At 38.4% G+C, this 15,687-nt stretch overlaps 1 protein-coding gene across 2 annotated transcripts in view; it reads right to left on the bottom strand.

The window, feature by feature from the left end:
* LOC117299088 (epidermal growth factor receptor kinase substrate 8-like protein 2) overlaps positions 1-11,984 on the bottom strand; it is a 49,441-nt gene extending 37,457 nt beyond the window's left edge. For both annotated transcript variants that reach the window (XM_033782511.1, XM_033782509.1), the window contains exon 1: positions 11,935-11,984. The gene's annotated coding sequence lies outside the window, so the exon portion shown is untranslated. The remainder of the gene's footprint in view (positions 1-11,934) is intronic.
* Positions 11,985-15,687: the final 3,703 nt, after the last annotated feature.

Below are 15,687 nucleotides of genomic sequence, written 5' to 3' on the forward strand. Positions count from 1 at the left end.
TTAGAGAACTGTCTTGCTTAAAGGATTTGGGTACCTTTTCAAAATGTCCATAGATTGTAATGAGTAAAACAATGTCATGAAAATACGTTTGTAAATGATTAAAATAATTTTCGTCTCATGAGACGAAAATTATTTTCATGACATTGTTTTACTCATTTCCCCAAAACTACAGCACCTCAGCACATAATATTTTCAGGGAAGCTTTCAACTATCATTATCTTCAAACTGTGTAAGTTTAGTGTAAATCTGTGGACATTGTGTTTTTTGTCCTACAAAAGTTACATAGACCCTTTAATTCTACTATTGCGGAGTAGATTGTTCGGGTGTTCGGGGGACTTCTCAGGTAGAAATAGTTGCGCTAGCCATGTCAGTAGCACTGAGAAGCAGGAATCTCCTCATGTACCAGACTAGTCCCCTATGTATTAATACACAATTTGTATGCACATCGGATTCAACTGCGAATCTCCACAAACATGAAGGTCATGTGAAATGATGCAAGTTCAAAGGTGAATAGGTACATGGGCAGATCTCTGGGGTAATTATGACATTCGATGTTCAGCCGTCGATTTCACCAAACTCTTCCTAACTTAGGATTAGTGTTAGGACTTAAGACCAGTCAAATTCCGTCTCCAAAGACGTTAGGACGCAGTGAAACCATCCTAAGTTAGGACGGTTGCCCGTCCTGACTTGAGATAGGATAAATCCAAGGGTACCCATGTACAAGCTAGTGTATCGGGTACATATGAATAAATTGCGGGTCGATTTGGCAGATTGTGGCTGCTACTAAGTTAGCTGATACGCCCCAAAACAACTTGAAATCGTTTTTGCTTTGATTAAGGTGTGCGTTATGTGTTTCGGGGGGGGGGGGGGGGGGTTTGATAACGCATTCACAGAAATCATCAAGGCAAAATTATTTAAAATTCCAAAGATTATACAGTCTGGGCTTAAAACATAAAGCCAAATAAAAACCAAGATAAAAGATAAACACCAAGTAAAAAACATTACATTGCGAAGATCTTGAACAAATTCAGCAAGCTCAGGCAAAAATTTGGATCATAATGCCAGCCCCCCCCCCTTCAAAACAAACTAAGACAGGATGGAAAAATGTATGACATGATGTAGTCTGGCCCCTTTTCATTTTTTTAAGACTCAGTGATAATTGAATGCTATTGAAGCCAGGGAACGTGACCATCAATCATTAAACGCAAACTACATTTAAAACAAAATTATCCAGGAAAGCTTGCTCCCTTTTACCGAGAAACGTAATTTTACAGCTTCCTGGCCCATTCTAGGAGTCATCATTGTGCAGTATGGAGTTCTTTTCATGCCAATTTGGATGGGGGGATTATCTATTATAAAGGCGAATAACAAATAAAGTGTTCTGGTTATCTTTTGTACACATTGAGCCACCAGTGCCAGGTAGTGTTACATGTACATTATGTAAAACTGCTTTTCATATCAGTGAGCCAAGTAGTGATATTTTACAATAATAATGGACCAGTTTTCATATGTGGCACTTTTTCTATGGGGCAAACTCGAAGCACTTTGTATCAGGCCTGATACTTCACGGAGGCAACGGAGACGATTGCTTCCATGCCCCCTGGTCATTGCCTTGGTGCCCTTGAAATGCTCCAGTGGAAGTCTACAATTTCCTCAAAGGGTGCCCTTTACCAAGGAGAAAATGCCTTGGTGCCCTTGCCCTTTCAAAAAATGAGGCCTACAGGCCTGATGCAACATGTATCATTGTTTATTTCCAGACAGTTTTTTTTAAGTTTCTGAATTGTGAGACCCATTAATGTAGCAGTTTAGGGTTAACAGGGTGCTGTGGAGCATACAGCAGCCCTGCCAGTAACACATCCGCAACCCCCCTTCTCTTTGCGATAAGTGTCAAAAACTGGGTTCTTTTGCACACAACACACAGGACCTGGAACTGTACATCCCATCCGAAGGACAGTAATGGAAAAAGACAGTGGACACTATCGGTAATTGTCAAAGACCAGTCTTCTAACTTGGTGTACCTCAACATGCATTAAATAACAAACCTGTGGAAATTTGACCTCAATCGGTCATCAAAGTTGCGAGATAATAATAAAGAAAAAACACCATTGTCACCTGAAATTGTGTGCGTTTTTGGTTGATTTCGAGACCTCAAATTCTAAATCTGAGGTCTGGAAATCAAATTTGTGGAAAATTACTTCTTTCTAAAAAACTATGGCACTTCAGAGGGAGCCGTTTCTCATAATGTTTTATACTATCAACCTCTCCCCAATACTCGTCACCAAATAAGGTTTTATGCTAATAATTATTTTGAGTAATTACCAATAGTGTCTACTGCCTTTAAGTGTCTTGTATTAAGACATAAGTCTTTCAAGACTAGGCTAGATAAATCCCTACACGTCTGAAATAAATACACAACTTCGTATGACAAGGTTGTTTTTTCTTCCATTAATATCTCGCAACTTCGACGACCAATTGAGTTCAAATTTTCACAGGTTTGTTATTGTGTGCATTGTTGAGATACACCAAGTGAGAAGACTGGTCTTTGACAATTACCAAAGGTATCCAGTGTCTTTAAGCTGTACAATGCATTATATATTAAAGGCGGTACGGTGTACATTTTTTGTATTTATATACAAACCTTTGGGGGTAAACCCATCGACCATCTTTCCCACCACAAACAACCCTCAAGGTTTTATAACAACTAATTCTGTTTCTTTCTCCATTCTATTGTTCCTTTTTTTTTTAGGGAAACATGGGAGTCATGTGCGTCTGGGACAATGTTATTTTTCCACTTGCCATAATGCTGTTATGTTATTGTGAGTAATTTCTTCTACTTTTAAATTTACTTTTTTTTTTTGGTCAGGGACATATTAGTGTTGTATTTGTGAGAACTGCAACATCATCCTAAGTAGGGACTTGGCTTTGATGCTGCTTCAAATTGTTCTCGAAACTTCCCATTTTTGTTTGTGCGGTTCGTACATGTACTAACCTTTTGAATAAAGAAAATGACATCTTCAAAGATTATGCAAACAACTTAAAGGAAAACTCAGGGTGTAGCTGTTTTCATATGCAATAACCTAGATGATGTAGTTCTTTGCAATCCAAGTAAATATTTCCGTTATTGCATCCAAGGTCACACAAATCTATCAACATTTCCCGCACTTATTTTTCAGGGCGGCTTGTTTTATGAAGCAAGTCAAAGCGTTCCCTACAAGCCGACTTATGATTCAACGGACATTTTGCCGCCTGACTGCCCACCGAATGAGAAATCAATACAAGTTATCTTTGTCACTTTATAATCATCCACTCGTGAGAACAAACCAATCAATTAACTTACATGGCCAGCACTAAGTGTGGTATTTTATCCACATACACCGATGTGTGTAGCACTGTATACTCAGTACTTTCCCGAGTCCTGTGAACAAAATCACAGGCATTTTACTCGGGTGGGATTCGAACCCATGACCTTTGCAATTCTAGAGCAGCTGTCATACCAACTAGACCACATCGGTGTATATGGGTAAAAACCAAAAATTAATATTCTTTATCCCCGATGCAAATTTAACATCTATTAAAGACTCCCATAAATGGCCGACCGTGTTAAGTTTGTCAGGAAGTTGCTAGTTGCATTAACATTGTTAATGCAACTAGCAACTTCCTGACAAACTTAACTCTAGTGCCTAGGGTTATGTATCCATGCACTTCAACCCCACAAACCAAACACAAAGCTACACAGACAACTTGCATGTGAAGGGTGTCCTCAAAAATAGACAGACACAAGCCCATGCCTTGGATCGGTCGAGTTGGTCTTTGAAAAGCATTTGTAACTGTTTGTTATAAAATGCATATATGGTTAAAAAGGTGTTTTAAAAGTAGGATACAATGATCCACACACATTTGCCTCGAAAGTGCGTGGTTTTCCTTTTACTCTGCGAATTAACACGGTCGGCCATTTATGGGAGTCAAAAGTTTGACTCAAAAGTTTGACTCCCATAAATGGCCGACCGTGTTTGTCACGAGGTAAAAGGAAAACCACGCAATTTCGAGTGATACTTGTGTGGATCATTATATTCTACTTTTAAAACATCTTTCTAATCATATGCATTTTATAACAAACGGTTACGGACGCTTTTCAAAGACTAACTCGACCGATCCAAGGCAACGTGTTCCTTTAAAGGCAGTGGACACTATTGGTAATTAGTCAAAATAATTATTAGCATAAAACCTTACTAGGTAACGAGTAATGGGGAGAGGTTGATAGTATAAAACATTGTGAGAAACAGCTCCCTCTGAAGTGACGTAGTTTTCGAGAAAGAAGTAAATTTCCAAGAGTTTGATTTCGAAACCTCAGATTTAGAATTTGAGGTCACGAAATCAAGCATCTAAATGCACACAACTTCGTGTGAGAAGGGTGTTTTTTTCTTTCATTATTATCTCGCATTTTTGACGACCAAATGAGCTCAAATCTACACAGGCTTATTATTTTATGCATGTTGAGATACACCAAGTGAAAAGACTTGTCTTTGACAATTACCAATAGTGCCCACTGTCTTTAACGTCTGATTTTGTGCTAACTGTGTGGTTTCCATTTTAATGGTGCTGCTAACCGCAAGCACATAAAAAGGCATACTAACCTTCCAGTGCTTACTGTTATAAATGAAAACAGTCAATGTTGTCACCTTACAAAGGTCTACTGTACATGTTACATACACCCCCCCCCCCCCCAACACAGCCAAACAACAAGATTTTTCATTACGTCAATACGAACATAAAATCTCTTTGAAAACACCACTGACAAAGCCCTTTAAAAGAAGAAAAATTCAGGTTTTCCCAAAGAAAACAAATAATGGTCCATTAGGGCAGACAGGATTTAGAATGCTTTTAAATAACAAGTTTCAAAACATTTGTACATTAGCACGGCGAACCCGAGGGTTAATTTTGTTTCCACATTGTTGTCTTTCTTCAACTGAAGGGGAGGATTATTTATGGTTTAGCTCTATGTTTTTTTCTTAAACAGGGCCCAGTGGAACGTTACATGTAAGAGTTTAAAGGAACACATTGCCTTGCATCGGTCGAGTCGGTCTTTTAAAAGCGTTTATAACCATTTGATATAAAATGCATTTGGTTAGAAAGAAGTTTTTAAAGTAGAATACAATGATCCACACACATGTGCCTCGAAATTGCGTGGTTTTCCTTTTACTAACACGGTCGGCCATTTATGGGAGTAAAAAAATTTGACTCCCATTTATGGCCAACCGTGTATGTCGACGAGGTAAAAGGAAAACCACTCAATTTCGAGTGATACTTGTGTGGATCATTATATTCTACTTTTAAAATATCTTTCTAATCATATGCATTTTATAACAAACGGTTACAAACGCTTTTCGAAGACCAACTCGACCAATCCAATGCAACGTGTTCCTTTAACACACGGAAGGAATGCTTTTAAAAGTTATTGACTTGCCAATATGTTACCTGAGAATTTGCCCATGGGAACGGAACAAACTCCCTATTATGATTTTCTGATTATAAAATATTACATTTTCATTAGTACATGTACATACATGTACTACAATAGGGTGTCGTGGCCGAGCGGATTAGAGCACCGAACTCAAGCTCTGGTGCTTCTGTTCAACAGAGTGTGGGTTCAAATCCCGGTCGTGACACTTGTGTCCCTGAGCAAGGCACTTAACTATAATTGCTTCTCTCCACCTAGGGGTAAATGGGTACCTGTGAGGGCAGAGATGGTTCTTGTGATTGATTTAGCCGAGTAGCGCATATTAATGTTGCACAGGCTGCATACTCCCAACTAGGGAGCTGAGATGGTTTAAGGAGTGAATTAAGGCCCAGTGACCAGCCGTCAATTTCACCAAACTCTTCCTAACTTAGGATTAATCTTAGGACTTACGACGGGTTCAGTTCCATATCCAAATACGTAGGACGAATTGAACCAATCCTAAGTTAGGACGGGTTGCTCGTCGCAACTCGAGTTAGGATTAATCCTAGCGTTTCGTGAAATCGGCCGCTGGGGTAATAATTTGGGACGCCCTCCGGGTGTGAAAAGCGCTATATAAAAACGGGTTGTTATTATTATTATTATTATTATTGTTATGTACAGGGGCACAGAGGTTTGAAGGGGCTTCCTTTGATGTAAAATTGTATTGAAACTTTTCAAAGGGCACCACAGCAAAAGTACAGGGCACCATGGCAATTGAGTGTCGCGGGTTATTTCAAGGCCTGTGGTAATCACAGAACTGTACCAGGTATGACACTGACAGTACAGGCAGCCATACAGAGTCACTTACAGATGCATTGTATTGTAAAGAGGTGTTAAATTTACCCAATGGCGTTAAGACCATGTGTCACTGCGTTAAATTTACCCAATGGCATTAAAGGCAGTGTCCACTGCCTTTAAGACCCTGTATTGCGGTGTTGCTGTGTTAAATTTACCCATTGCGCAAGAACCATGTTGCTTTGTACAGTAAACTATATCAGCCATTCCATTGTGACTCGCGTGACAATCTCACTGGTTTTTCAACTTTTGAAAGATCTATACTCCAAAATATAACACATGGCTCTCATGTAACTCAATTTATATAAACTCAGTGAAGAGCCCTATAACAAAAAATAAAAAAGGAAAACAAATTGTGTAGGTATCATGTTTTTATAGGAGTTCCAAAAATGTGACTCGCGTGACTGCCAAAAAATGAAAGGTGTTGCATCCCTGTATGCCATTGCCCAGTCGTGAGAACTCAGAGGAACTTTTTAGTTCCAGATCACTTTTTTTTTAAGTACAAGAGAAGCACTATATTATACAATAAAAAGTACAAAATAAAAAGTTTTAATAAAATAGAAAATTTGTTAAATGCAACGTGACTCGCGTGACAGAAGTTTGTGACTCGCGTGACAAGTGAGAAAATATACAATAACTAAACAGGATACTGCATAACAAGAACATTTTATTTCATTCAGAACACTCAGAACTTGAAATTGAATCTTTTCATAAAAGGAAGAAACACCTGAAGCAACATTTAAAGGAAAAATAATCTGAACAGGCTTTGACTTAAACATGGTAATGTTGGGGTGGGTCTGAAAAGAATTGGTGGTTTAACAACACTGTCTGGTCGAAACGTTGAGTTGTTAAACCACCGGTTCTTTTCAGAACCACGCAAACCTATCTATAGAGAGAACCCTTACTAGAAATTATTATATTGTTTTGTGATTGGGTAAAGGACTTTTTTCTCACTATGCTTGGCAGAAATTATTATATTGTTTTGTGATTGGGTAAAGGACTTTTTTCTCACTATGCTTGGCAGAGTGGTTAAGAAACCACAAATTTTGGTGTGAAGTTCTAATGGCATTAGACTGTGTTAGGCTGAGTACATGTAAATTCTAATAAGTAATTTCTTTATTGATGCCCCCCTCCAAATCTAACTTAAGAATACTGTCTTAAAATATCCAGTTTCATCAAATATTTTTGTTTGTTCTTGTTTTAAGTTTATCATTCCTTGTATTATTTAAATAATGCAGGTAAATTATTCAGATGTGAGCACATTGTACAGTGCAGTATGCAGTGTACATGTAGTTCAACATGATCTGCTGACAGTGTGCCAAGTTATAATTGTACACTAATAATTCCTTGTTCTAACAAAAAATTGGGCATAGTAGTATGTTCCAGTGGGCTGGGGGTGCTTTGGTAACATTCCATAGACATCATCCCCAGAATACTTTGGTAGCTTTTGCTAACCATGTGCATTAAGTGCATTTGCCTTGACTCGCGTGACAAACTCGAGGGTGTTTTTTTTTTTTAGGTAGAAGGCCTAAGTAAAAAAAACTAATTAATTCTTGAAAGACCCTTTGAAAAGACCACTATTATGAGAGAGAAGAAAAAAAATGTTATGGGTCTATAATAGAAAAAATACTATAATCATTGTTTTTGTGACTCGCGTGACAGTAAAACGAGGGTAAAAATTAACTCCCATTTTTCAAAAGTTAATAGTTCAAAAAGGCATATTTAATTTTGGCGGTCCTTACTAATGACTCTTTGTTGTTTATACATAATGATTAAATCTGAACACCTATTGCTTCATGATTTTTTTTTCAAAACCTGAATTTCAAGGATTTTTCAGACTTTTGTGTACACTTTTTACCCTTTACTCCCAAGGCTGCCGCAAAAAAAATAAAGAATATTTTTATAAAGTCTTTTTAGAAGAAGAAGCACTAGGTGTTCTTGTTCCAAAATAAATGTAAAAACTTCAACAATAACCATTTTAAATTTTTCACTATGAAGCGCAAATACCACGGAATGGCTGATATAAATAACCTAGATCGAAAAGACACCAGTATGGGTCTGGATTTTAAGAAGCCATACAAGTACACGAAGGCTTTACATGTATGTCTCTCGTCTTCCTACCAGACAAGACACCTACTGTAGACACACAACCAAGACAATACTGAGACAAGCCCTTACAATTAACAGCTGCAGACAACAATTACGTTTAATATGGTTTGGCAGTTACTAGGCCTGGGCGAATCATTCGAATATCCGGTTAATGGCGAATAGGTTTTCCTATCCGTAACCGCGAATGCCTTTTTTGTCTTAACCGGATATCCGCATAGGGCGCTAATACCTAAAACCGGATAATTCTGTAATTACAACCGAGTAACCGGCTATTCTTTAATATCCGAATATCCGCGGACGTCGGGCGACAACTGATATGAATGTTTTGTCTGAATCCTTATGAAACTTGTATTAAGACAGCATAAAACAGCATAAATTAAGTATTTAACTATGCTCACCTCCGTGAAGAGTTAAAACAATGACATTTCTGACGTACTTTGTTCAAAGATTACAAAAGTTTTCCTTCACGTAGAGTCAATCACGATCAAAAGAAAAAGCAAATCGCCATCTTTAAATTAGATCCGGTCATTTTAAGCCATGTATTTAAAGGCAGTGGACACTATTGGTATTACTGAACATAATTGTAAGCATACAAACTTACTTGGTAACAAGCAATGGAGAGCTGTTGATAGTGTAAAACATTGTGAGAAACGGCTTCCTCTGATGTAACATAGTTGTCGAGAAAGAAGTAATTCTCCACAAATTTGATTTTGAGACCTCAGAATCAAATTTGGAGGTCTCGAAATCAAGCAATCTGCAAGCACACAACTTGGTATGACAAGGGTGTTTTTTTTCCCCATTATTATCTCGCAACTTCGACAACCAATTGAGCTCAAATTTTCACAGGTTTGTTATTACACAAATGTTGAGATACACCAAAGCAACAGACTGGTTTTTGACATTACCAACAGTGTCCATTATCTTTAATGCACAGAATGGATTAAAAGTGAAGACCAAGTGAACGCTCCATGGATGGATGAACTAAAGATCTCTGTAAGAAGTTATTTTTGTTGGCGTCTCCACTAAACACAGAAAAACTCTCCTCCAGCATTAACTTTTGTGAAAGACTCGACTGCGCACACTTCAAAGAGTTTGCTTTCGAATGAGCTGATGTGAACAATGAACACAGTGAATCTATTTTCTAGATTCCAAGTCCGGACAATGAATTTCCAACAGATGATGGGCAGTTTCCGGATAATCCAGCCATTATCTGACAATTGGGGGTTAAGGGAGTTCCGAATGGTTTGGAGAGTCAAGAAGACTGACCAATTGAAAGCTTCTAGGGAGATAGGATGCCCTTTGGATAAAAATACCTTGGTGGCTTTGTCCTTTTAAAAACGAGGCATATGGGCCTGAGCTGATGTGAACAATAAACATGGTGAATCTCTTTTTTCTAGATTCCAAATCCTGACTATGAAACTCCAACTGATGAGAGCCAGGTTTCGGAAATATCAGGGCAGCCTTTTATCTGATGGGGATTTGGAGGTTTAGGGCCTAGAGTCCCAGGGTTCAGTTTCAGACAGTCCTAACTTGAAGGCATGTATGCTTCGCTTTTGAAAGGGCAAAGGCACCAAGGCAGTGGTAAAGAGCACCATATGAGGAGAGTGTACATTTCTACTGGGGCATTTTGAGGGCATGAAGGCGTTGACAAAGGGGCATGGAGGCAATTGCCTATGTGCCTCAGTGAAGTACATGTATCAGGTCTAGGATAATACTGAAAGCTTACTGTACATTACATGTACAGCAGAGCATTTGTAAAGCGCCATTTCAACACGATTAAAGCGCTGTGCAGTAGACTGTGTTTCTTTGAGTTGACTGAAATTTGATTCTATTTAAAGGGTACAAAGTGTTTTAATACATGTACATGTACATGTACATCCTTTGACAGATTTCATGCTGTGGACGTGTAATCAACTTGTTTCCTCTTTTGATAGTGTCCGGAAAAAAAACGTAGGTTAAAAGTTAATTACAAAGTAAAGGGCTGACAAAGCTGCACACACTGTACGTATGTAGTCAAAGCGGAAACTTTAATGTTGCCTAGTAACATACACAAAGGCTTCAGACTGCTTGGTGTATCAGCAATTTAATAAACGAAGTGCATTATTGCCAGGGAACACTCACATTTTGTACACAGTGTATTTGGCAATAGACTTAGCAAGTCTCATGAGACTTTGCAAGTCTGTTGAGTATGGGATTTAAGCCCTTGCATGGTCAAGTATCAATGGATGTATTTGGTTTGCGGTAATACCAAGTGTTTATCTACTTGCTGGGTAGATTGTGTTCCTTTAAGAACTTGCATTGCTTTATATTTTTCTGTCACAGTGGATTAAATCTCCATTCATAAATACCTCAGACAGTTTCGCTATTCCAATTGGTGGAGAGCGCATCAAGTGGGTGTGTATAAACCTTTGTTTATGACCAGTAAAAGCTTGCACCTGTGATTATTAGACAGTTTCTTCATTCCTATTGGTCGAGAGCAACGGCTGGGACAGTTGTGCCACATCACGCGATACGCGCGACGCGCACAGCATTCCCTTATAAGGAGTTGTTTACCAGAGGGCGGTGGAGAGCCCTACCATTTCATAGCTGGAGGGGTGTTGTGTTGAAAGAAATCATTGAACAATTATAATTTTTACATTTATTTTACTTTTTGACCCATACCGAAAAGGTAAATGAATGGAAATCAAAGTGTGTTGAATCGGTTTTCAACTAGTGGTTTAAACCCGCCGAGGCCTGGTTCTTGATAATTTACCTCGACTTCGTCTCGGTAAAATTATCAAGAACCAGGCCTCGTTGGGATTAAACCACTAGTTGAAAACTTCTTCACCACACATTGATTCCTTATTAAATCTCCTGAATTCTGAAAAATCTACTCCGCAGTAATGTAGCAAGAAAAGTTCTCAAATAAGAACATCTACCCAGCAAGTCGAACACACATGGTGTTAATACAGCACACTGAATACAAGTCTCTCGAACTTCCAAGACCAGGTTGAACCTACTCATATTGCAGCAGGTCTGATACTTAACGGAGGCAACGAAAGCGATTGCCTCCATGCCCCCTGGTCATTGCCTTGGTGCCCTTACAATGTATAATGCTCCAGTAGAAATTTACAATTTCCTCATAGAGTGCCCTTTTATCAAGGAGAAAATGCCTTGGTGCCCTTGCCCTTATAAAAGCAAAGCACAGTCCTGTTGCAGGGTTCTCCCCATGCACTAGCTAGCGTATCCGGCTAGCGTGCCGATAGGCTCATATTTTCAAACACAAAAACACGACAAACAAACATTTTAAACGATGGTATTTCCATCTAATAGCAGTGGGGGTCAGATTTGACAGAGCTTTTAGGAACAGTGTCCTCAGCACTGCATGGATCCAAGAGCAGGAGTTATTGTCATGTGAGGGAAAAGAAACCTGATTTTCTTCACAAGGGTGATTTGAAAAGTCTGAATTCAGTTTTAAAAGTCTGAAATTTGTCATCCCTGTAAAACAAGTATCCATGAGCTTTGCCAACCAAGACTGAAGAAAATATTCTTACCAGGAAATGTTTCTTGAGCTTCAACCTTCAAGCGACTCGATGAATTTTCCTGCAAGAAACAAAGTAAAAAAAAAATTATTTCATGATGTTTCGGTTGATCACACAAAATATGAACACTGCCAGCATAGTAGTAGTACTTTGTCAGCTCTAGCAAAGGTTTTGATAAATGTTTTGGCCCAACTCACTGTGAATGAAGATGTATACTTTAGTCTAATAATCTACCTACGCGTATATTGTAGCAGCTTCATAATAGTCGTAAAGTTTTTGAGAACTAAAGGTGAAAATCACACGAGTAATGTTTTCAGGAGAATCACGCTACAGAGCTTCAGCAAGTAAATTAAAATTGCCAAGCTTCACATCATTACAATCAATTAAGCGCGTCATTCAATCCCAGGAATTCACAAAACAACTACTAGCCTCGTCTGACACAAATCAATATCTACTGATCAATACTATTGATCGGCAAAATGCCAAATTCAAGGATGGCCAATAATTAGAAGATTAATCAATAGATCGGTGATTGACCTAGTGCTAAGCTCTGGCTGGTATCATGCTGTTAGAGGCGCCATAATATTGATTAGAAAAACACAGAAATTATTGACAAAAATAGGCAGTCATTTATATATGGAGTGTTGTTGAAAGTCAAGTCATTATATCAAATTCTGGCAGGATTTTAGTTTTTTTTTTTACAATTATGTTTTCTATTTTCTGACATCTGGTGGTCAATTTAGTGTACAATGCACTTGATATATTTACTCGCCTTCTACCTCTAGGACCATGGTTCCGATCCAGCCGATGGCAATTAGGGGGGGGGGGCTCGGTCCTAAAAATAAAAATAACTTCTGCTTGACACCTAAAAGTTAAACCTGATATTGGTTTATTTTTTTATTTTAAGAGGCCACGCAACATGCCCCAGGTCAACTGTCATCTGTTGGATTTGGTTGTTTTTATTTTGTTGACACAACACGCTAAAAGATAAACCTGAAGTGTTTTAGCGATTTTAAGTAGGATTTTAAACTTTGCATGGTGGAAATACGAGATAGAAAGGTTTGTGGTAACACCATGGACCGATTTTACTAAAAAACCTTTAACTTGATATTAAAGGTCTGCTGATATTTTGAAAGGGCAAGGGCACCAAGGCATTTTCTTCCTGGTAAAGGGCACCCTATGATGAAATTGTGAATTTCTTCTTTAGAGCATTTCAAGGGCACCAAGGCTATGACCAGGGGGCATGCAGGCAATCGCCTTCGTTGCCCCAATGAAGTATCTGGCGCACGTGAAGTAACAGACGCACAAAGTTAAAACCGAATAAGTTAAAACTTCTTAAAACCGACTTTAAAATTTAGTAGTATGGTGTCTGAACAACCTCTATGCATGCCATTCCCATATGATACAGTACTCCAAGATCCCTTAGTCCAAGACTTTTAAATCCTAAGAGTCAATAGATTGAATTTACAGAAAGGGAGTTTATAAAAGGGGGGTCCATAGGGGTAGGGCCAGGCTACAAAACTGGGTGTCACTGTATGAACAACACCTTACTGTGTTGACGTATAGTGAGTCATTTACATTGTACCCCATGGAACCCTATTATGAGCCCAAAACGGGTCCTTGGGGAGTAACCAGAGTACATGGGGCTTGGGTTAAATGGGCGTCATGCAGCCTGGGTGCACACCATGCAGTGACTGCCTGCTAGAGGGTCAATCTTTTAATGCTCCAGTAGGCGCATAATAATGAGCGCATATTATTTCATTTCACTTTCAAAGTTTGAGGAACCGCTCGATTTTTTTTATTCCTCAGTAGATATTATATTTAATAAACCCATCCTGCTTTCTCCAGAAGACGATCAGAGCACTCTGATCGAAACGTCAAGTTGAAACCAACAGTTCTTTTCAGAACGAACCCAAACTCATTTTGAGATTATCATTATTACAATTACATGGAGTTACCTTAAACTTTGCTATCCTATTTCCACCAAGCAAAGTTTCAAATCCTACAAACCTATCCTGTGTAAATTGCATTTCAAAAGGTGGTCACATTTTTGAGATATCGCCGAAAACCCGGAGGAAGAATAATTCATTTACTGGAATTTTTTACACAATCTGAGAAAAGTTTTGTACAGTAGTTTTCTTGATAGAAAATTCAAACTTGATCTTGATGGAATAATTTGGGGGAATAATTTAAGGGGGTAAAGACTGGTATATTTTTCCATCATCACACTACTTCGAAGTGAAACGTATGAAGAAAAAAAATGTGGGCATGGCACAAAAGTTCACTTTTTATAGGGCAAAGGTTGTGAAGCAATTAATCCATGTTTATTGGCTCAGCTAATCCATGGCTACTCGTTGTTTTTATATTGATTGGACTTTAGACACAGAGACTTAATGTACACAGTAACACAACTTTTTGGTCCTTGCATTTTTAGATATCTCAAATCAAAAGTAACATAAAAATGTCTGGAATTTTATGAAACAGAAGCAAGGGAAGTATAATGTATGGCCATACAATAAATGAAACTTATAAAACACATGACTTTAACAAGAATGTTGTTTTTGCATCCTCCTGTAACAAAATGTGCCAGTCTTGTGATGTGATAACACGTACAAAGCGCATTGCGAACAGCATAATTGTGTAGTGTGTCCCAATTTGTTGAGCAAATACACTGAATGCACTCCACGAGCGTGGTCTCTATGGTAAGTGCAGACATCTTTTAGCCGGAATTTTATCTTCTTCGGACATTTCTGACACAATCATACCTCCATTTTTTTCTAGCAACATCTCCTGCATAGCTCATGAGTTTAAAGTACTTAAGTATGCATTTTTTAAATGAAAAGAAATTGCCCATGCTGTTTTTTTTTTGTTTTTTTTTTTTGGGGGGGGGGCGAATTTAATTGGGTACATTTTTAAAGTAGGGAACTTACACACTCACACACACTCAATAATGATCAGAATAAAAATTAAAAATAAGTAATAAAAGAACACATTTTCGACCTACATGTACCTACCCTAGTTCAAATAATGAAATGTAACCGGAAACAAAACTTTTTTTGGGCAAATTGAAATACAGATTTTACGTAATGTCGCTTCCTGTAGCGAAAACTGTTGTTCTCGAGGCGTGATAAATATGTTCAAAGCGCATTGCGAATTTGATATCTACACAGATTATTACACAGCTGTACACAAGACCTTTTGGGTCAAGGTCCATCTACGGAGATTACAAAGATAGCTGCAGAAGCTTTCAACTATCCTCCACCCGACAACAAAAGCGGATTCCTCAATGTTATCAACTACGATCTTCCATAATAAGATTAATACCTAAATGCATGCCAGTAGTTGATCACGTTGCTTTGACGCACTTTGGTTACCAGTTACCATTCATCATGTGACTGCTTCAGTGTTTAAAGGCAATTTCATGAATCTTTAATAAATTCTAACTGTTTTTAATACAGGGAATGTTCATTGTAAACTACTACAGTGTAGTAAGTTTTAGCATTAGCAAGGCTTAGCAAGGCATTGTATTTTACGGAGGTCAAAGCCTCTGTTGTCCTGGTCTTGGCCTCGATGCCCTTTCAAAAGTTTCCATTATGGAAGTGTCGTGGTTGAGCGGTTAAGAGCACCGAAATCAAACTCTGGTGTTTCTGATCAGCAGAGTGTGAGTTCGAATCCCAGCCTTGACACTTGTGTCCTTAAGAAAGACACTTAACCATTCGTCCTTCGGATGGGACGTTAAGCCGTTGGTCCCATGTGTTATGTAAC

Source organism: Asterias rubens, chromosome 14 (assembly GCF_902459465.1).
Source record: "Asterias rubens chromosome 14, eAstRub1.3, whole genome shotgun sequence".
Taxonomy (NCBI): domain Eukaryota; kingdom Metazoa; phylum Echinodermata; class Asteroidea; order Forcipulatida; family Asteriidae; genus Asterias; species Asterias rubens.